Source organism: Coenobita brevimanus, chromosome 93 (genome assembly GCF_032717465.1).
Source record: "Coenobita brevimanus isolate Jiangsu-jjx chromosome 93, ASM3271746v2, whole genome shotgun sequence".
Classification (NCBI taxonomy): domain Eukaryota; kingdom Metazoa; phylum Arthropoda; class Malacostraca; order Decapoda; family Coenobitidae; genus Coenobita; species Coenobita brevimanus.
In genome coordinates this window covers 55718293-55739893 of record NC_137046.1, presented here as the reverse complement: position 1 = coordinate 55739893, position 21601 = coordinate 55718293, and the positions used below count along the sequence as shown (strand labels likewise).

The following is a 21601-nucleotide window of genomic DNA, read 5'->3' as shown; positions in this document are numbered from 1 at the left end:
TGGTGAAGTGGGCAATGAGAAAGCTTGGCTTGGAGGAGTGGCTGGTTAGGGTGGTTATGGCCATGTATGTGGGTGCTCACACCCAGGTAAGAGTGAATGGAGATTTGAGTGATGAGTTTTCTGTGAATGTTGGTGTGCATCAGGAGTCAGTGTTGAGTCCCATGTTGTTTATCATGGTACTTGAAGCCCTTTCACGTGACTTTAGAAATGGACTCCCGTGGGAGTTGTTGTATGCTGATGATTTGGTGTTGATTGCAGAGAATGAAAGGGAGGCGGAGGAAAGGTTTAGGAAGTGGAGAGATGGTATGGGGCAAAAGGGTTTAAGGGTAAATGCAGATAAAACAAAAGTGATGATATCTAGGGTTGGTGGCGGTACTGTCAAAGACGAGGGAGAGTGGCCATGTGCAGTTTGCCACAAGGGCGTGGGAAGTAATTCCATTTTGTGTGGTGTGTGTGATAAATGGATGCATAAGAGATGTAGTGGTATCAGAGGTAGACTACGAGATAATGCTGATTTTATGTGTACAGCGTGCCGGGGTGAGCAGGTGGAGATTGTCAGACGTGAAAGGATCGAACTTGCTGGTGAATCTCTTGAGTGTGTGGAAGAGTTTTGTTATTTGGGAGACACGTTGTGTGCTGGAGGTGGGGCTGGAGCTAGCTCTGTGGCTAGGGTGAGAAGTGGTTGGAAGAAGTTCAGGGAGCTCTTGCCTCTCCTGACATTGAGAGGGCTCTCCCTACGTGCTAAGGGGTCTTTGTATGCAGCATGTGTTAGGAGTGTAATGCTGTATGGCAGTGAGACCTGGGCAGTGAAGGAGGAAGATATTTGCCGGCTCAGACGTACAGAAATGACACTGATTAAGTGGATGTGCAGTGCGTCCCTGCGTCCAAGGCCTGGAGGGGCTGGGTTTACAATGGAAGAGTTGAGAGGTAGAGTGGGACTGGAGTGTATTCGTGTTGTGATGAGGAGAGGTAGATTGAGGTGGTTTGGACATGTGGAGAGGATGGGGGATGATAATTGGGTGAGGAAGGTGAGCAGTGTTAATATTGGGGGTGGGGTTATGAGGGGTAGACCGAGAAAGACATGGGACGAGGTCATTAAGTGTGACCTTAGGGTTAAGGGACTGAACAGGGAGGCTGCAATGGATCGTGCAGCGTGGAGAGCCACCATTAGGTGACCAAGGCCGACACATGCAAGCATGTTGGAGCCTTTAAAAACGAAAACGAATTACTACAGACTTCGCAAAATCTTACTGCCATGTAATTAAACCTTACTGTTCCCAGGTTATATTGTTCTTGCTGCTAACCAGATACTTTTGTTAATCAAGGTTTGGAAGGAAAGGACTAATGTGTACTATTTTTTCAGGTGTGTTAATTGACCCAGCTGTGGAAACTGCCAACAGAGACGGAGAAGAAAACCACAACCAGCTGCCAAATTAATACCAACCAGCTGCCCAATCACGGTAATACCAACCATCTGCCTCCACTCTCAGGTAAGCGTCCTATTGTGACTTTTTTGAATTTTGCCAAAGGGACCTGTAGTATGGGGCCTTCTGCTCTTGTCATAATATACTTGCTACCACCAGACTCTTTCATTTATATCAGGAGACGGCCATCATTGTGAAGGAATCTATCTACTACCCAGTTTCCCACTATCTATCTGTTTAAACTGCCATCAGTCCTTATTCAGTGCTGAGTTGTAACAAAACATTAACACAGGAATAAAGCCAGTCATGAAGAGTTCGGTAAATAATGCAGAGCCGTCGGAAGTTCTTGTTCTGCTGGGAATAAGGAAGTACTTGAGGGACTATAACCAAGGAATTGAGCTAGACAGATGATGTATAATGGATTTGTTCATCTTAGGTCTTGTGTACTAGTAGTAGTTCAACCCCAGGCACAGCAGAACATTATCCCAGTGGACTGCAGACTGAGTTACCCTTCTGTAGTCCATCATTCTTCTCTTGCGGGATAGATGTGGCATTGAGAAGTGTAAATGTAGTCAGGCAGCCCTCCCCCCCCATCCAGCACCAATACACTAGAGGTTAATTAAGATCCATATTGAACTCCTCCACAGACAAAAGGATTAAGTTTGAACACACTTGAGATTATCTCCTAAAACCTTGCCTTATTTTCAGGGTCCGTCTGTGTTACTCAGGCTGCTGTTCCTGCGATTGCTGAGTTGGTGCTGCCGTGCTGGTGTTGATCCTGGTGGTGCTGCCGTGCTGGAGTTGATCCTGGTGGTGCTGCCTGCTGGAGTTGATCCTGGTGATGCTGCCTGCTGGAGTTGATCCTGGTGATGCTGCCTGCTGGAGCCAGCGGTGCTGGCTCAATTTTTCTCATCATGCAATGTCTATACCCAAGGGTGGTTGGGGTTTATCGTTAACATAATGCCACTCGGGGATGAGTGTGGCTGGTCACTCTCATTTTTAATGTCGGAACCAACTTGCCCAGCCCTGGGCTCCTTTGCTGCTCATAGGGCGATACAAGATTGTGTGATGAATGTTGAAAAATACTCAGTGGCCTCAAAACTCGGGAAATACCTCTGATAGATATAGAGGTTCCCAGCGCCGTTGATCCTGAAAACCTTTCTACATCTCAGTTTCTTCTACTACAACTACAGCTACAACCACCCGTCTGAAATGTGAGTTAGAAAATTTTTGGTTGGTCCACCTTGACTTGGCGACGAGTTTTGTCCTTGGCAGCCTAATTTCATCGGCCAGAAGCAGAGTAAGACAAGGCTAGCAATACTGTGGCTCTGCATCCTTTCCAGATCACTTTTAAGCCAAGTTGAGATGGACAGAGTATAACAGTTGCTCCCCTACTTATGATATTTTAATAGAGAACTCCTGACCCCATCGTTGGGTGGGAAGGGGAGTCAGGAATAATGATGATAATGCCAAATGATGATTTTAATTATGATCAGTGGCAGTGCTGGGCTGCATAACTAGATCATTCCACCACTAGGGTATACAAGACCAGTTAACTTAGTCTAGGTACTGATTTTACTTGCCTATTGATGACGACGACGATGATTGACGATAGAATAGTTAGTGCTAGTCTCCATAACTAGATCATTCCACCACTAGGATATAGAAGGCCAGTTAACTTAGTCTAGGTGCTGATTTTACTGGCCAATCAATGACGACGATGATCGATGATAAGCTAGGATGATGCAGTGCCAGGAGTCAATCCCTGGACACTATCAGGCTGGCAACCACACAGCCGAATGAAATCTCAATCCGATAAGTGTTTAATCTCAACAGCAATTCTTCTTAGCTCTTGTTCATAAGTGGGAGAGCAACTGTCTTTATTCCAACTAACACCAGATGGTCTTATTCAACTGAGAGTGATGCATTAGGAGTCTAAGGATAATAATGAGCTTTATTTTTAACTTATTTTCATCATAAATGTCAGGACCAACTTGCCTAGCCCCGGGTTCCTACGCTCCTGTGTGGGGCAACGTAGGGTTGGATGATGGCTGATTGGATGGATTTTTAACTTATTTATATTCGTCTATGCTCAATTATCATACTTCTTGCACCGTAACGTGGCCTGGAATGTGTCCATTCACCTGCTTTTTTCATATATCTCTGTGGTAGAATAACACAGTACTACATGTCTACATCCATCCCACTGCACTTCTTCATGACTATAGTCTCACCAATCTAAAACCAAGGTTTGGGTGGAGTCCAGCCGGGGATTTCCCGGCGTACAGCGTTGCCTTGTTTCCTATACTCTGATTGGGTAGTGGCTGACCTGACACCGTTAGAGTTCGTCCGCTCACACCTCTCCACCTGGCCTGACATGACTTCACCCACTTCTGTGTGTGTGTGTGTGTGTGTGTGTGTGTGTGTGTGTGTTTTTTTTTTTTTGGTGTGTGTAAAGACAAACTAATTTAAGTTATAAATATAATTTAAGTTATATATATAACAAAGTGAACAGTGGAAGCACGTGACAGAAGCTTAATCTCCCTCCAATGGATTAACTCCCAGTATGGGCCTGGATGTTGCCGCTCGTGAGTGTATTAACTTATTTATTTCTATTAAGAAAATAGCGTATGTTCTACTGATTCCTTCAAATTATATTATAAACGTAATTGTTACATTACTTACCCAAATTAGAACTACCGTGAAAGTCGGTAAAAGTAACTACATTTTTTTCAGCAACACTGTAAAATATGTATGCCACGTTTCTTTATTGATGTACAAGAGCCATATGCATTACAAGTTTACCTTCCTTTGATATGCTAGAATACTTACATTTATATTGTATTAATATGTGTGTACCTATCTGTGATGCCTATTACATATATAACAGAATCTACTCATCGCTCGTTTAGGAAGTATGGCATAGCTGCACCCAGCCCCAGACCCCACCCAAACCTTGGTTTTAGATTGGTGAGACTATAGCATTCTGCTTGATAAACTATTGCTAAGATGCTTATTTTATGCCTGGGTAGAGTAACAAGAGTACAGTAAGTAAATTCCCCAGGTTTACCAGTAGCAGATAGTTTTGAAACCTTTCCCCTGCACTTCATGATTAGCATGTCTCCTTGTTAAGGTGTTGCCTCAGCTCAGCGATATTTCAAGGTGATAGATAAAGTACACAGATAGGTAAACATTACACAGATACACATAGATAGTAGATATATTGCAGTAAGTGTTAGCTAGGTAGATACCCGGTATACTGCAAGAATTTTGTGATGGAAAGGTTCCTCATGTTATTTTTGATGTCTTTGACTACTAGTAGTGTTTCTCTCAGTTGAACAGTGTCTGGTGTTAGTTCAGTCAAAGTGGCTTGTCTTCTTTGTGGCTGGGGTGATTTCCTAACGTGATTTCTTAGCAAGCCTCCTGAGCCACCTAGAAGACACCCAAGTGAATTATGCATATGATTATTGCTTGATTGTTATGTTGATGTTTGTATTGTAATTGATGCGCAGTGGACAGATTTTTTTATGGCCAGTTGTTTGATACTTGTGTATATTGTCGCTATGTTGTCCATTTAAATCACCCACACCAATCGACCCTGCAGTTCTGGCGTTACTCATTGTTTACGAACCTCGCCCCGTCGATTCCCCTGTGTGGAAGTTGGAACGCTAAGTATCGGTATGCTTTTTAAAAAAATTAGCGCCAAGTCAGACTGAGGAGATTAAAGTTTTGCGCCGGCAGTAAATGAACAAAAAGTCTGCATCGTAAAGATAAACTTTATAAATTGTGCGCCGAATTAGTTGCCATAATACTGTCGCGTAGTGTGGCCCCAAGTCCCTTTGCTACTAGTGGGGTTTTGGGGGATTGGGGATGCCTGGGGGGTTGGGTCAATACTTTTACAGCACACACAACCCACCATTGTGTGCCATGATATATATCCGTTTTGACATGGGTAATGGGGGCTGTCGGACAGTGAGAAGGAGTCCATCATTGCATATGTTGGAAGGATAAGTGGGACACAGGTGGATGATTATATAGGGAAACATGCACTCAGGCCTTGCTTGCAATAACCACATTGTGGCCGTACAGTAAGGGGGCGGAATGCTCTATGAGGGGGTTGTGTTTGATGGCCAGTTTTTTTGTTTATTTTTTACGGCCTAGGCAATGCCTCAAGGATTGGGCATACGTTCTTAAGTGGATATTGCAAGCCAGACGTTGCACACTTTGTTCACATCTATCAGATGCTGGACCTCACATTCACAGCCACCCAGTCATTCACCAATGTTTTGTTTCCCCTGTTTTGCAAGAGACCTGGGACTAGCTACTGACTGATGTAATACCGTATAGTGCCACGTCCAGCTGGAGCGCCGTAACTCCTTACACCACCACGTGACGTCTGATTCGTTAATACGGTTTATGTTTTTTATATTTTTTTTCCTGTGGCTGACTATGTTTTATATATTGATGTGGGAGTGTTTTTTTGGTGTCTTTATTTCTGTTGATTTATTCTATAGTTAGTTTGCTTCACCTGACAGAGATAACCGTTAGCTTTATGGCCAAGTGTAGTCAGACTGGAGAGTTAATTTGACTAGTAACCAAGGAGACTCATCCGTACCCTATCACTTAGGCATACTGAATTTTATTCATCAATGATTTAGTACTGAAGTGATAAAAGTTGCCTTGTTTTGTCAGATGGAAATAAACTGACTATAGTTATATGTTGAATTGGAATATGTTATACTCTTATCGGTACGTGGGAAAATATGCCACATGTTTGAAATTTTATAACTATATGGATTAGGGCGTCAGGCTATAGATAGATTGATAGATAGGTAGGGAGAGATCCTAGGGTGCCCATAAACTAAACTATTTTGATATATCTCTTCCTATCACACAGTCATTTGCCATATTTTCCTAAGCATGAGCAAGAACCAATTTGCCTGTCAGGTCTCTATCGTCTTTCAACCCAGGGCGTCTCAGAAATCAGCAGTATTATGTGTTGAGCAGATAATTTTGTGCAGTATGCCTAGCCCTGGCTTCCTGTGCTCCTTATGGGGTGACATAGGATTGGATGATGGCAGACGATGTAGTATAAAGTTGCAAGGTCTCCAACATCACAGCCAATGGTTGATACGTTTTTAGAATTACTATCATTATGCTGATTCTTAGGCAATGCTGTTGATATTTCTCCTTCATTGTTGCGTTTTCTTGGTCTGGGTATCGTTTGGGTGTTTGTGATGGTGTTGATGTCTATTGGGTTGGGTTGTCGTGGTTTATGATTAGAAAGAGCAAGGATGTGTGATGTCCCCATGGTTTTGTGTGTGTGTGTGTGTGTGTGTGTGTGTGTGTGTGTAAGATACTAGGATTTGAATGGTAAGTGAATGAGTGTATGAGCCATTTAATTGGGCTTGCAGTTAGTTTCACTCTCTCTTGGGTTTCCTCTTTGCTTTATGGGCCCTATGCATTTTATCCATGTGTAAAAAAAATAAATAAACAGGTTAGGAGTGACTGCTTGAAAAAGAAAAAAAAAATGGTTATGATGATTGAAAAATAATTGGTTACGAAGATGATGATGGTTGGTCCACTTCACTAGGCATGGTACTGATAGTTCGCCCCCTTAATGCTTGTTTATTCTTTGTTCTTTGCACCCACCTCAAATATTTCTGTCATGAGAGATAGAGAGACCCTGTTGTTGTAGTGCTAAAATCATTACATGCCTCTGACCCTCCTATCACCTGTATTGGCCGTCATAACCTTCCCTTCCAGCAAGTTATTTCTCATGATAAATTGAATTCCTTTGTCAGTGGATGATAAACCTATTATATCAAAATTATGCTGTTTTGAAGATATTTGCTATGTATTAGTAAATCTTGTCTTGTAATCCCACTTGACTGACTACAGAAACCCTGGCAGCCCCAAAGGTATATGTTGAAGGATTGTCTGTTGTGGTAGTGTGGTGTGGTGTGTGGGAGGAGGCCTACACTGTGGTACATGTGGTGAGTGTTTGTAGTAGTGTGTTGTGGTGAGGGGGAGAGGCCTTACACTGTGGTAAATGTGAGTGTGGTGTGGTGTGGCAGGAAGCATTACACTGTGGGCATAGTGCATTGTGTCTGAGTTGTGTATTGTGTTGGCATTGAAGTAGAGAAAGATGATGATTGTGTTGAAAGTGGGTATACTCATTTCACTCTAACTTGGCACAAATTTTCATGTTTTGGTATTTTTTTTTTTAACGTGTCCCACTGGCAGAAACAAAACATTAGACCTGCATTCACTCCATAGCTTTTCATTGTGACAGGCATCATATTTTAATGCCTGTTTACTGTATTCTTACAACTCAGCATTCATGAGAGAGCATAAGCCATTTTTAGACCAAGTTAGAGTTGTGTTTCTCTGGGTATGGTTGAGTCTGAAGGGTGGGTGTCTGGTGATGGTTTTTGAAGGTTTCTGTTGTATATCTAGGTAGTAGCTATGTACCGTCTGATAGAAATAAAGTTTAAAAAGAAAGAAAAAAGAAAGTGGATGACGGCCACAGCCACTTGGCGGACTGCACTTGGGCTACTGGACTGCACTTAGGCCACCGGTATTGCAGATGGTCGGAGCCAGTGACCTGTACTGTGAAATTCCATATGCTTTTCACAGCACAGTTCCTTTGGAATGGGGGCCGTTTTAAGGGGGTAGGAAAAAATATGTATCCTTCTGAAAAACAGTGTTGGGTATAGGATGAGAATAGGTTGTAAGTACTCTTTGTAATGTAAGTTCTTATTACATGCTTTCCATAGCTGTTCTTCAAAACCAGCATCATATTTTAGTGCTTATATACTGTATTCTTACAATACAGCATCCATGAGAGAGAGCACAGGGCATTTTTAGACCAAGTTAGGGTAAAAAGAGAGAGAGTATAGGTTGTGTTTTTCTGGATGTGGTTGTGTCTGAAGGGTGGGTGTCTCATGATGGTTTTTGAAGGCTTCTGTTTGGCTGTAGTGGCCATGTATATCTAGGTAGTTGCTATGTACCGTCTGAAGTAGTAGAAATAAAGTTAGAAAAGAGAGAAAAAAAAAGTGGATGACAGCCACAGCCACTGGTGGATCTGCACTTCGGCTACAGGTATTGCAGGTGGACGAAGGCGGTGACCTGTACTGTGAAATTCCATGTTTTTCACAGTATGGTTCTGTTGGAATGGGGGCCGTTTTAAGGGGGTAGGAAAGAAAATATGTATCCTTGTGAATTTTAGTGTTGGGTATAGGATGAGAATATCTATCTAGCTGTCTGCCTACTGCAAGCTGCCATAATCCCGTAAGGGGGGGCCATTTGACTTTTATTTATGGGGAGGGGCACTAACTCTTCACCAACCCACTTGTTGACACATAGGGAGCACATATGGTTTAATTATATGGTTACCACCCAGCATTGTAAACAGTTTCTTGGCTTACAGATTTTTTTAAAGTACTTTTTGTAATGAAAGTTTTTATTCCATGCCTTCCATAGCTCTTCTTCATAACCAGCATCGTATTTTAGTGTTTATATACTATGCTTACAACCCAGCATCCATAAGAGAGGCGATACGTTTGTGGCCATCCCGTACGGGATTAAGGTGTCTGGCAATAGATAGATAGATCCATGAGAGAGAGCACAAGGCATTTTTAGACAAAGTTAGAGTAAAGAGAGGGTGAGAGAGAGTAGGTGTATTCATGTTTCTCTGGGTAGGGTTGTTTGTGAAGGGTGGGTGTCTGGTGATGGTTTTTGAAAGGTCCAGTTTGGCTGCAGATTTGTGGATGTCTGTAATGGCCTTGTGTGTATAGGTAGCTAGGTACAGTGTGAAATAATAAAAATAAAGTACTGTATATATATATATATATATATATATATATATATATATATATATATAAAAGCTGTGTACTGGGGGGAAAAAAAAAAAAAGAGAGAGAGAGAGAGAGAGAGAGAGAGGTTGACGGCCACAGCCATCGGCGGACTGCGACAAGTGCAGGTGGTCGGAGCTGATGACCTGTACTGTGAAATTCCATGTATTTTCACAACACAGTTCCTTCTGCATGGGGGCCGTTTTAGGGGTGAGAAAAAAAATATTGACTATATCTTGTGAAATTTAGTGCTGGCGTGCAGTGTTATAGGCTTTGAATGGCTGTAGTGGCTAGGTAGGCAGTATGTACAGGATAAATTATTAACAGAAAAAAAAAGGAAATAAGAAAAAAAAGGGGAAAAATAAAAATGGTTGCACATTTTTTTGGATTTAGGTAACTTTCTAATTTGGGACAGTGGTCAAGTAATAGGTCTGGTACAACTTCATTGGTGGTTTGAATGGCCGTAATGCTTTTATGTTCCTCTGACATAGTGGGGCCAGACTGGAGGGTCAGTTGAACTAGTAATCAAGGAGACTCATTCCTGTCTCAGTACTAAAAATTTCACTGTTTCATGGGATTAGTTATTATGAAGAGGTACATAGTGAGGTTGGGGGGAGGAAGCAGCCTTATAACTTTGTATGGAGGTCTTGTTGGGTTGTGGTGGTGGTTTATGTGTTCGTGTTTTTCTGCATTGAGAGTCCCCTTGTTGTCCTGTGTCTGTGTGTTTAGCCACGAGGGATTTTTGGCACTGAGAACACCAGCTGGTATTGTAGTGGTGTTGGTCTGGAATAGGAAAGTCCTGGAGTTGATAATTTTGAAGCACTTATGTAGGGAGAAATATGTGAGGTGGTCAGGATTCCAGGGGCTTAAATGGTCAGTGAGTGAGCATCTGGCCCTTTTCACTGGACATGGCCTGGTTATATCAGTGCCACCACCTGAAGGTGTCTGCCCTGCACCGCAATTTTATAACAATTGGGTGCGTAAGGTGAGAAGTGTGAATTTCTGGGGTAGGGTTGTGAGGCAGACTGGAAAAAAAAATACGAGACAAGGTCATAGGGTGGCTGCCAGAGATTGAGCAGCATAGACAGCCACCATTAGGTGACTATGGCCAATGAATGCATGTTGGAGCCTTCATGAATGGTATGATACAAATGATATAAAAATACTGAACTGTTTCTACAGGCCCATCATGTACATGTCATTATATATATGCGTAGCTTTGAAATATTGTATATATAAACACATCATCTGAGATCTAGTGGCACATTTTCCACACAGTTAAAAACAGAAAATGTGTAAATTGTGAGTTTTGTTTGTGTATAATGCCAGCAGTAAGTAATTCCTCATTTAATAATTGATCTATATTCCCGTAAATTGCTGATTGCGTGAAGTTAGGGTCGGGTCCCAGCAAGAGGGACTTTTTCTCCAGCATTTAAGGATCATATGCAAGACAGGACTAACTATCAAGATTTATTTATTAAATTTAAAAAAAATTATATTTTTAGATGAATTAACATTGATCTTTCACAGCACACCTTTGAGATTAATTAAGAAGTTTGTGAAAAGTGTATTTTTGAGTGACATTAAGAGAGAGACTGTGCTTAGTGAAAGTATCTTAAATGAGGAATTACTGATAGGGGTTTGCCAGTAAATTATTATTATTATTAATATTATTATTATTATTTGACCCACAAGCAGTTTTTGAAGCATAAACTAATGATACCTCTTGCTGGCATTAATATTACAAAGGAAAACAAAGTTGAGTGTTTATTCTCTGTGTGTTTTAGTTCTTCATATAATTAAGTATTGTATTAGGCTTCCTCTTCTCCTCCTCGTTGTTCTTCTCTTCCTTCCTCTTCCTCCCCGTATTGTATTAGGCTTCCTCTTCTCCTTGTTGTTCTTTTCCTCTTCTTCCTTCCTCCTCCTCCTCATTGTTCTTTTCCTCTTCTTCCTTCCTCCTCCTCCTCATTGTTTTCTTCCTTCCTCCTCCTCCTCCTCATTCTTTTCTTCCTTCCTCCTCCTCCTCCTCATTCTTTTCTTCCTTCCTCCTCCTCCTCCTCATTCTTTTCTTCCTTCCTCCTCCTCCTCCTCATTCTTTTCTTCCTTCCTCCTCCTCCTCCTCATTCTTTTCTTCCTTCCTCCTCCTCCTCCTCATTCTTTTCTTCCTTCCTCCTCCTCCTGCTCCTCATTCTTTTCTTCCTTCCTCCTCCTCCTGCTCCTCATTCTTTTCTTCCTTCCTCCTCCTCCCCTTTTTGTATTAGGCTTCGTCTCCTCCTCTTCCCCCTCTTATTGTATTAGGCCTCCTCTTCTTCTCGCCCTTTTCTTCTTTCCTCTTCCTCCCCCTCTTATTGTATTAGGCCTCCTCTTCTTCTCGCCCTTTTCTTCTTTCCTCTTCCTCCCCTCTTTCTTCCTCTTCCTAACCTTACCACCCTGCAACCCACCCTACCACCCCCACCCTTCCTATGGCCTACCAGGTGTCCCTTGCTATTCCTGTCATCCTTGTCCTGTCCTTCCATCCCTGTTCTGTCAACCATGTCCTGTCCTTCCATCCCTGTTCTGTCAACCATGTCCTGTCCTGCCATCACTTACCTGCCCTGCACCCTTGCACTTTCCTTCCCTCCCCTACACCCATGCAATACACTGTACAGCCATGCCCTCCCCTACACCCTTGCAATATGCAGCCATGCCCTCCCCTGCCCTGCCTTGCCTTGCCACCCCTGCCCTGCCTTGCCTTGCCACCCCTGCCCTGCCCTACACCCATGCACTGTCATCTGCACTCTTGCTGTGCCCTGCCATCCTTGGCCTGTCCTCCCCTCCTTGCTATTCTTACCCTGTGTCCTACTGTTCTTGCCTAGGGTGTCCTGCCCTTCCATCTCTTGCTGTATCCTGCTTGTCTTGCCTTGCTATGACCTGCCTTGTTGTGTCCTTCCATCATCTATGCTCTGTCCTGCTGTTCTTGCCCTGTCATCTGTGCTGTGTCCTTCCCTGTCATTGTGCCCTGTCCTTCCGCCCTGTCCTTCCCTGTCATGTTCTATGTCCTGCTGTCCTTCCTCTGTCCTGCTCCATGTGTCTTGTTTTGTTTGTTTTTAATATGTTTCTTTTATTTTTTAATGTCTTTGTATATTGTCCTTTTAAGTTCATAATTTTTTATAAGTGCTAAATTTTGAATACTTATATATGTATAGTACTTTGAAAAATATCGGAAAAAGAATACCAATAGACATGAAGTTTGAAGTGACGTCTCCTTCATACTATTCATGTCTATTGGTATTCTCTCTCTGATATTTTTCAAAGTACTATACATATATAAGTAATATACAAAAAAGGTATATGTATATAATAAAGACATGGTAATAATACATTGGTTTTATTTCCACTAAGATACATTCAAGTGAAAAAAAAAAACTATCTCGATAAATCGGCCAGAGAAATAAGGACTGGCAACCCCGAGGGAGGGTTGCCAGTCCGTATTTTCGTGGCCGATTTATCGAGATAGGTTCTGTGCCCTACCCCAAGATGCTTCCAAGAGCGTGCCCTTCAAATCACTGTGTAGATGCCATGTCTTGTATTGCTCTGCCCAGCTAATGCCAGGCAGAGCTATACAAGAACACATGGCATACAACAGAGTGATCAAAAGGGCTACTTAACATGCATTGCTAAACAGGGTGTGCACCACGCAACGTGTGTTTGCTAAGGCATGTTAAAGCGGAAGCAATGCACCATTAATCAACATGGCATACAGTATACCAAAGACATGAGCCAATTAACCCCTTCAGTATGAGGACATTTTATTCCTGCTGATACCACACGATTTTATTCAGCTTGGGGTGCGATCTCATACTGGAGGGGACATAGCCTCCCTTCAGTATGAGACCCCCTTCCTAAGCTGAGTAAAATCGTCTGGCAGCAGCAAGAATAAAATCATCTGGGACACAGCAACAATACACAGAAAAGATGTAACAGTACTGAAGAGGTTCAAAATCACATTCCACTGAACAATATTTACTCTTCACTAACTTGGCCCAATTTTTCAGTCTTTTCCAGCTGTGTCACATAAGAGTAACTCGAGGCACAGAAAGGCAATGCTATTACTCATAATACTTTTCACACTGTGCCTACTATCCTGTTTTAAGAAAGTTACAACTCATAATTCAGGCTGGAAAGATTTAAAATTTTAGGCCAAGCTAAAGTTCAGAGTATAATCTCAAGCAAACAAATAAAACTAAAAATATATATTGGCCATATTACTATAACAATGTGAAAGTGTGGACATGCTATATCTACCTATAGCCAGACACCTTGATCCTGTGAGGGTACATATCTCCTCCCTGTCCACTGCCATCTACCTGCCCTCCCCCAGATTACACCCCCTGCCTCTCCCGCCACCTCACTCACATACACCCTCCTGATTATGTTTCCTACTCTCCATTCCCCAACTTACACCCCCTCCCCTATCCCTCCATTTTGTTCACATACACTCACCTAGTCTTTCACACCCCAACTTACACCCTCCTCTCACACACCTCTCCATCTCTATCTCATCCTCAGCTCCCCACCACCTCACTCACATACACTCTCCTGATAATGTTTCCTACTCTCCATTCCCCCAACTTACACCCCCCTCTCATATATTTCTCCACTCCATCCCTCCATCTCATCCTCAGTCTCCACCTCACACACACACACTCTCAGAATTAATCTTCCTACACCCCCCAACTTACACTCTCCTCTCTCATGCACCTCTCCACTCCATCCCTCCATCTCATTCTCAGTCTCCCCCTGTCACTTGCCCAACCTCCACCTCACTCACACAAACCCCTACTTAGTCTCACTCTCTATCCCCACCCCCCACTTACACCTCCCTCTCATACCTCTATTCCATCCCTCCACCTCACTCTCATACTCCACCCCCAACTTACACCCTCCTCTCCTGTATACCTCCACTCATCCCTCCATCTCATCCTCAGTCTCCCCCTCCCTCTTACCCCACATCCACCTTACTCACATACACTCCTAGTTAGTTTCCCTCTCCATCCCATTTCAATTTACATCATCCTCTACTCAATCCCTCAGTTTCCTTCTCCCCCCCCCCCTCCACCTCACACATTAGGGCTGATTCACACTACACGGTTCATCTCCGTACGGCTTTCGTACGTTAATTATTTTATCGAAATCAATGGGGCTGTTCACACTATATTTTCCGTTTATTGTTCATCTTTCGTGCGGCTTTCACTCGTACGGATCGCCTACGTTTGGAAGAAATCTCTAACGAACGAAACGTATACGTATGGAAACGCTCCGTACCTCCACCAATCAGTGTGAACATTGATACGTATCAGTCACGGTGTGTTTACAGACGACAGAGGACAACTTTAGCCTGTCACTGCTTTTGGCCGTGAACAGTACTATAAGCAATCATGAGTGACGAGAAGTTGTTAGAACTTGTCAGAGGCTACGAGGAACTATATGACATCGGCAACAGAAAATACAACGATAACCATGTGAAAGAAAAAATACGGAAATTAATAGGAGAGGGATTGGAAAAACTGGGTAAGATATTTAAATATTTCACTATTTTATTATAACAGTGCGATAAATAGCATTTTATCCTTCATTCTATTCATTACCATTCATAGGGTATCTCTTAACACCCTATCCATTACCATTCACAGGTTCTCCCAACATCCTGTTCATAACCATTGGTAGGTTCTCTCTCAACCCTCTTTACGCCCATGGAAGAGAACCAGTGGGACTTCAAGAATCTTTTTAACTTCTTTTACAAGGAATGCACCTTGTGGAGCATTTCCTCCCTGTCTAGTTATGTCTACTAAAGAGCTTGCATTGTTCGTGACATTCATGGTTGTAACATCAGTGCCACTGTCACCTAAGTAGTTGTGCAAAAATTAAAGTTGCAGCAAGCTGCTTTTCACTAATTTCTGAAGCTTCTTGTTGGAGCCACAGCTGCACGCAGACTGACGAGATCATGGACATATAGTGTGAACAGTGACATAGCAAATGAACCGTAACCCTACGAAGACGAATCGTGCAATGTGAATTGGCCCTTAGTCTCTCACTCCAGCCCTCCATCTCATCCTTGGTCTCCCTCCTACCTCACTCACATACATTCCTAGTTAATTCTCTCCCACTCCACTCCATCCCTCAGTCTCCCAATTCTAATTTATGGAGCATAGACAACCAAATGACATATGATTTCTTACTAAACTCGTGGAATGTTGCCATAACCTACCTACCAATAACAGATCTTTGGAGAAAAAAAAAAAAAAAAAAAAAAAAGGGGATATGGCCACCTTATTTTTAAAAGTAATGAAGTAATATTTCTCGCCTTTTAAGACTTTGTTCCCTTAAAAAACCTTGGAATAGCACTTCTAAAAAATTACAAGGTTACTTATGAACTGGCTGCTACAGTTTATATAACCCTTGTTAATTTCTTGGTCATAAACAGACACACATCTTAGCCAAGACTGGCTGAACTTTAAATCTATTGCTCATGATCTGGTGCAAGTAAGCAACTAATAAAGTACTGTATGTATAAAATCAGTAATGCTGTTCCTGGCCTACCAAGCCATTCATACCCAGGCAACAGGTCTTTTAGTCCAACATGACAGATGAACACTACAGCAGGTAATTTTTAGGCAATGTTGTTCCCACAACAGTTTAAATTTATTTTATGCAAGGAAGAAGGAACCAAATGCTAGAAAATCTGAACGACTGTTCCCTCCAACAAAAAACTAAGTTAAGGGCCAAATTCAAGATCGTTCATCTTGAGATGCCTGGACACAGCATTAAAAAGACTGGAGGGTCATAGGCAGTAGGAAGAGTGAAAAGCAGTTCCAGAGTTGACCTATTGCGTACATGAAGGTTAACTCCTGCATTTGATAGCTGGACAGAAAAGGGATGTGAGTTTGCTGCTAGACAGGTGCTACGCACCAGCCAGGGTGGTGGAGGGATGCAAGCAGACGTTTCGGAGGGGCAGTGACCATTGACACAGCAGTACAAATGAGATAAACATGCAACAGTTGTAGTCAGATGGAATAAAAATTGGCAAGCTGCATCACTATGTGCCACTGATGCAATATGTCGAGATGTTTCAAATAATTTTTGGCCTGCACCAGAAGCATGCACTTATTTTTTTTTTAGCTGCAGTTCTTTGGTTATGTGTTTAGTATTTGGATTAAAAGTTGTAGCAATATTTCACTCATTGGCAAAGCAACTGACAGATTTAAAAAGCACAATTAATTTTACTACCTCTCAAATATCGGAAATTATAAGACTGCCTTGTCAAAATCAAGCTGTTTTTCATTAGTCTTAAAAGGCAATAAACTCTACTCCACTATACAAAATATTGAAACATTTATAATAAAGAAGCATTTACAGTAAAGATGCATTTATTGGAATAAAGAAAATATGGTCAGCACATAAATATATAAGTAATGGATGTGGGATCATGAAGGACTGCAATATATTAAAATCTACACTAATGAAGTTCTGCTGAAAAATCATATGGTCTGACTGACTGGCCAAGAGATGCTTCCACATCCACAAATACTGTACAGTGCATATACAGATGTCCTCGTTTAGCCACAGGTATGGCCTAAACTAACAGTATTCCCACCATACAACTGGTGATGGCAAATTCTGCACCCTGACTAAGCTTTACAGAAACACTTATCAACATAAAAAAAAAAAAAAAAAAAAAAAAGGGGGGGGGGGAGGTTACACTATGATGAAAAAAAAAAAATGATAGGGGGGATAGGGGTTGCATTGTTTGAAAAAATAAATAAATAGATAGAGGGGTTGCACTGATTTGAGGGGCGGGAGAGGGGTTGCATTGTTTGATGGTCCTTAACTATGAGGTATGACAGTCTCCTTGGTTACTTCGTTTATTTTCCTATCGCTTACAAAGGCTTCAACATGCCTGCATAAGTGAGCCTTGGTCACCTAATGGCATCTCTCCATACTACTTGATCTCTGGCAGTCTCCCTGTCCAGTCCCGTATCCCTGAGGTCTCACTCTGACTTCATCCCAGGTCTTTTTTTTAGTCTGCCCCTCACAACTCGACCCTAAACAATCACAGCTCTCACCCTCCATCCTCTCCACATGTCCATACCATCTCAACCTACCCCTCCTCATCACTACATCAATACATTCAAGTCCCATTCTTCTTCTCAACTCTTCAACTGCAGTCCTAACACCCTTCCCAAGGCCTGTCATTCAAGGATGCACTACAAACAAATCTAATCATTGTCATTACTCTATGTTTAAGCCTATGAACATCCTCATCCTTCACTGCCCAGGTCTCACGTGCCACATACAAAGATCCCTTAGCACTGAGGGAGAGCCCTCTCAATGTCAGGAGGCAACAGCTCCCTGAACTTCCTCCAACCACTCCTTATCCTAGCCACACAGCTAACACCAGCTCCACCTCCAGCACATAGCATGTCCTCAAAATAAAAATAGAACAAATCCTCTACACACTCAACACAAGACTAATCCTTTCATGCCTGAAATCTCCATATGCTCCCCCCCCCACACACTGCACACACCATGTCAGCATTTTTCAGTCTACCTCTAACACCACATACACAGCCTCTCACCAACACTGAACAAGTTGTAATTCCTTCCCACACCCTAGTGGTAATCCACACATGACCACACTCCCTCAGCTTTGACAGTACCACCACCAGCCGTAGATACCATCACCCTTGGTTACTAGTTGTATCAACCCTCCAATCACAGTACACACTACCATCAACTGAGACAAAAGGGAACAGGGATCTGTCAGGTTTGATAACATGCTATAACAAATTTAACAGACAATGGAGAAAGTTGCCTTCATGAGGTGGCAGTCTCCTTGGTTATGGCTACTAGTCATATCAATGTGCTACAGCAATACACTTTACAGGTACAGGAGGCTTGCTTTCATGTGTCTCCTTGGTTACTAGTCCTGCAGGTGGTAGGTGACTGTGATCATCCACTCACTTGATATACAGTGCAACCTCTTAAATTCGAAGTTCTTGTGTCCTTTTGATACTTTTGAAAAATTTGACCTTTCAATAAAGCATTTCTGTGGCTGTCTTAATTCTCATGGTTTAAACATGCTTTTGACACAAGCTTTGTTGTCTGGGCTAACTAGCTGGCTTCACGCATCCTATTTTCCATTGTTAACACTACCATTTATCTCATCTCTTAACTCAAGGATCAGTACAATAATCGCTACAAACCATGAAGTGTTTCACATTTCCTTTCCTCATCTTGTGTATGTCCCCTTGTTCTAAAACACTTTGCAGTTGTATTCATATTTAACATCAATCAGTAAGTTGTAAGGGACAGTAATTATGCATTCATTTATTTACGTAAAAACTACAGTACTGAACATGAATATTTACATCTTTCAGCAACCACCATCCACTCCTTGATGTAGCACTGCCCACTATCTCCATTATTTTTGTTTCTGTCCTCCTCTCTCCCTATTTCTCATCTTTCCTGTCAATTTTTATTACTCCTTCCTTTTCAGGTGGCTTTACATTGAGTAACATGCCTAATGGCTTTCTGTAAGCCAGAAAACCATTTACAATGCTGGGTGGTAACCATATAACCAACCCATACGTGATGCTACACTTCACATATTGTGCACTGATTACACAGTTTATTTTATGACATTTTATCTATCTATCTATCTATCTATCTATAGCCCGACGCCCTAATCCCGCAAAGGGTGGCCGCAGATAAAACGCCTCCAAGTCGCTCTGTCACCCACCATTTGACTACCCTCCCCCCAACTCACCCCCCCCTCCCTCATATACCTCTCAACTCCATCCCTCCACCTCATCCTCGGTCTACCTCTCCTTCTCCCTCCCTCCACCTCACATACATACACCCTCTTAGTCAGTCTGTCATTCTCCATTCTCTTCACATGTCCAAACCACCTCAGTGTATTTCTCCTAATCTTCTCAACCACATCCACATCCACCCCACAGCGTTCCTTCACTTCTTCATTCGTCAACCTGGCCCTCCATGTCACTCCACATGCTCCTCTCAAGTAACTCATTTCCAATGCTCTCACTCTTGACTTGTTCCCCTCTTGCAAGGTCCATGCCTCGCTTCCATACGTCAGGGTAGGGATCACAATACTATCATGCAGTGACTAAACTTCCATACTCACCTCCCTATTTCTCATCACTGCTTTCAGTGTACCAACAACCTTCCTTCCCTGCTGTACCCTTTCAAGCACTTCAATTACTGCCAGTCTGCATTACTATAATCTTGCAGAAATACTGCAATCTCAGTGATGAAATACATAAGTACATTGTATGTGTGTATATGTGAAAAAAAAAAAAATGGAAGATGGTGGTGGTTTATATCTACTCAAAAATATATTGCGCAGTGGTTTAACTGTGATGCAAATGATCTATTAGAATTACACTAATACTGCTGCCTACCAACAATCATGCTTCAGTCAAAAGTGAATAAAATCAGTTGATGTCTGACAAGTGGTGTTGCATGGTGTTGTGTGATAAAGGAATATTTACCATAATTCCACTCCAAAACTTAAAAACCTTATCACACTGCTTTGTAATGTCATACACTGTCAGGTTTACCACCACCGCTATCTTTGACAACACCTGCAATGAGTTATTTACTCTGGTTTCAGTTGGTACAGCACTGAGAACTGTCAAATTTGTCATACATGGTAGTTTCCAGCACCAATCATTTCACAACACACACACTAAGTACTTGTGCCTGCATTCTTATACTGCATCATTTTTGTTCCCAGCACTGCACTAATTGGTAAAGCCAGGACACCTGTTTGAAGCCACAATTATAGTCAAATTTGGATACGATAAAACTGACTCAAATAATAAAGAGCTTACCCAAGAGGAGGAAAGGAAATTATTATTATGGGTGACCACACACTTTATGGTGAGGTCATCAGTACCAGATGGGTGTAGCTAGGATTTTTTTTTTTTTACTAGTCTCTGATTATCTGAGCTAAGTTTGGGAAATAAAAATGACATTTTTCATAAATTATGGCAATTGAACTTTAGAGGTTTGCAAACTTTAGAGGCTGCACTGTAGTACTACCTATTCTTCCTTCAACTATCATTCTGTTTGTCCTCACTCCCTACTTCTCCCTTTCCTTCCTGTCACCTATTTTCTCTTCTTTCCACTTCATGTGGTTTTACACCAGGTGACAGGCCTAATGGTTTCCTGCAGCCCAGGAAACCATTTACAATGTTGGGTGGTAACCATATCACCAAATAATAGGGTGATGTGGGGCCTGCTATGGTGCTCACGTTAACTGGATTATGCAAATGCAGCAGCCATCCCGGAACCAAACCTCCACACTATTCAACGCACCTTGCCGTTGCAGGGCTCTGTCTCCCACAGGGGAACACTGGTTCACTAAATGAGGTGGCAAGGCTGTTGCTTGCCTGTGGTTGATGGGTCTGCTTGGCCAGGCAGACTGGGGCTGATCAACAACGTACTTCAATTCACAATGCCATCAAACAAAACATGCCCCAATTCCCTCCCTTATCCTCTAAGGATGGTGGAGTACACGAGTCTCCTTGGTTACTAGTCTAATACCTCCCTATCATCCCATAAAGGAAAATGGTGGACTACAGGATACGGGCCAATGCAGCCAGCAGACCAACATGTTCCTGTTCAGATAAGCCTGGCCACAAAATACATCACTTCAGCACTACCATATAAACCAGCCAGGGAACACGATGACAATTACTTGGATTTAACGTACATGATACCACGCTGAGTACACCGCTTCCCGTCCGATCAGCGAAGTTAAGCAACGTTGGGTCTGGTTAGTACTTGGATGGGTGACCGCCTGGGAACACCAGATGCTGTTGGCAACCCTACGTGTCAAGTGGGGTTGGTGGAGGATTAGTGCCCCTCCCCGTAAAACAATTAACTCTAAGCCCTTGGCCACCCCGTCTGGGATACATGGCGTCTGGCAATGAATGAATGAATGAATGAAAACAGCACTTCATGACTAGCATAAACGAGGACTTTCTGTACACACAACTACAGTTCTTTCACTTAAACTTGGCCAAGACATATCCTTTGACAGCTGACTTAACTTAGTTCAGTAGCAAAGATACAATCACTGGCTCTACAACCTTTCCACAGCACTGCATGACTAAGATCACTAATTTTGATCTAATACAGTATAGCTAAACACGATTCAAAGATGGTAATTTTAGGTCGTTGAAACCTTTCCACAGCACTTCTTCGTGACTAGCAAGGTATTTTAAGGCCAAGTTAAAGCAAAATGATTGAGATGCA

At 42.4% G+C, this 21601-nt stretch overlaps 1 pseudogene; it reads left to right on the top strand.

Annotated features, from left to right (window-relative positions):
• Window positions 1-21050: 21050 nt before the first annotated feature.
• On the top strand, window positions 21051-21168 carry LOC145412668 (5S ribosomal RNA; annotated as a pseudogene).
• The last annotated feature ends 433 nt before the right edge of the window (window positions 21169-21601 follow it).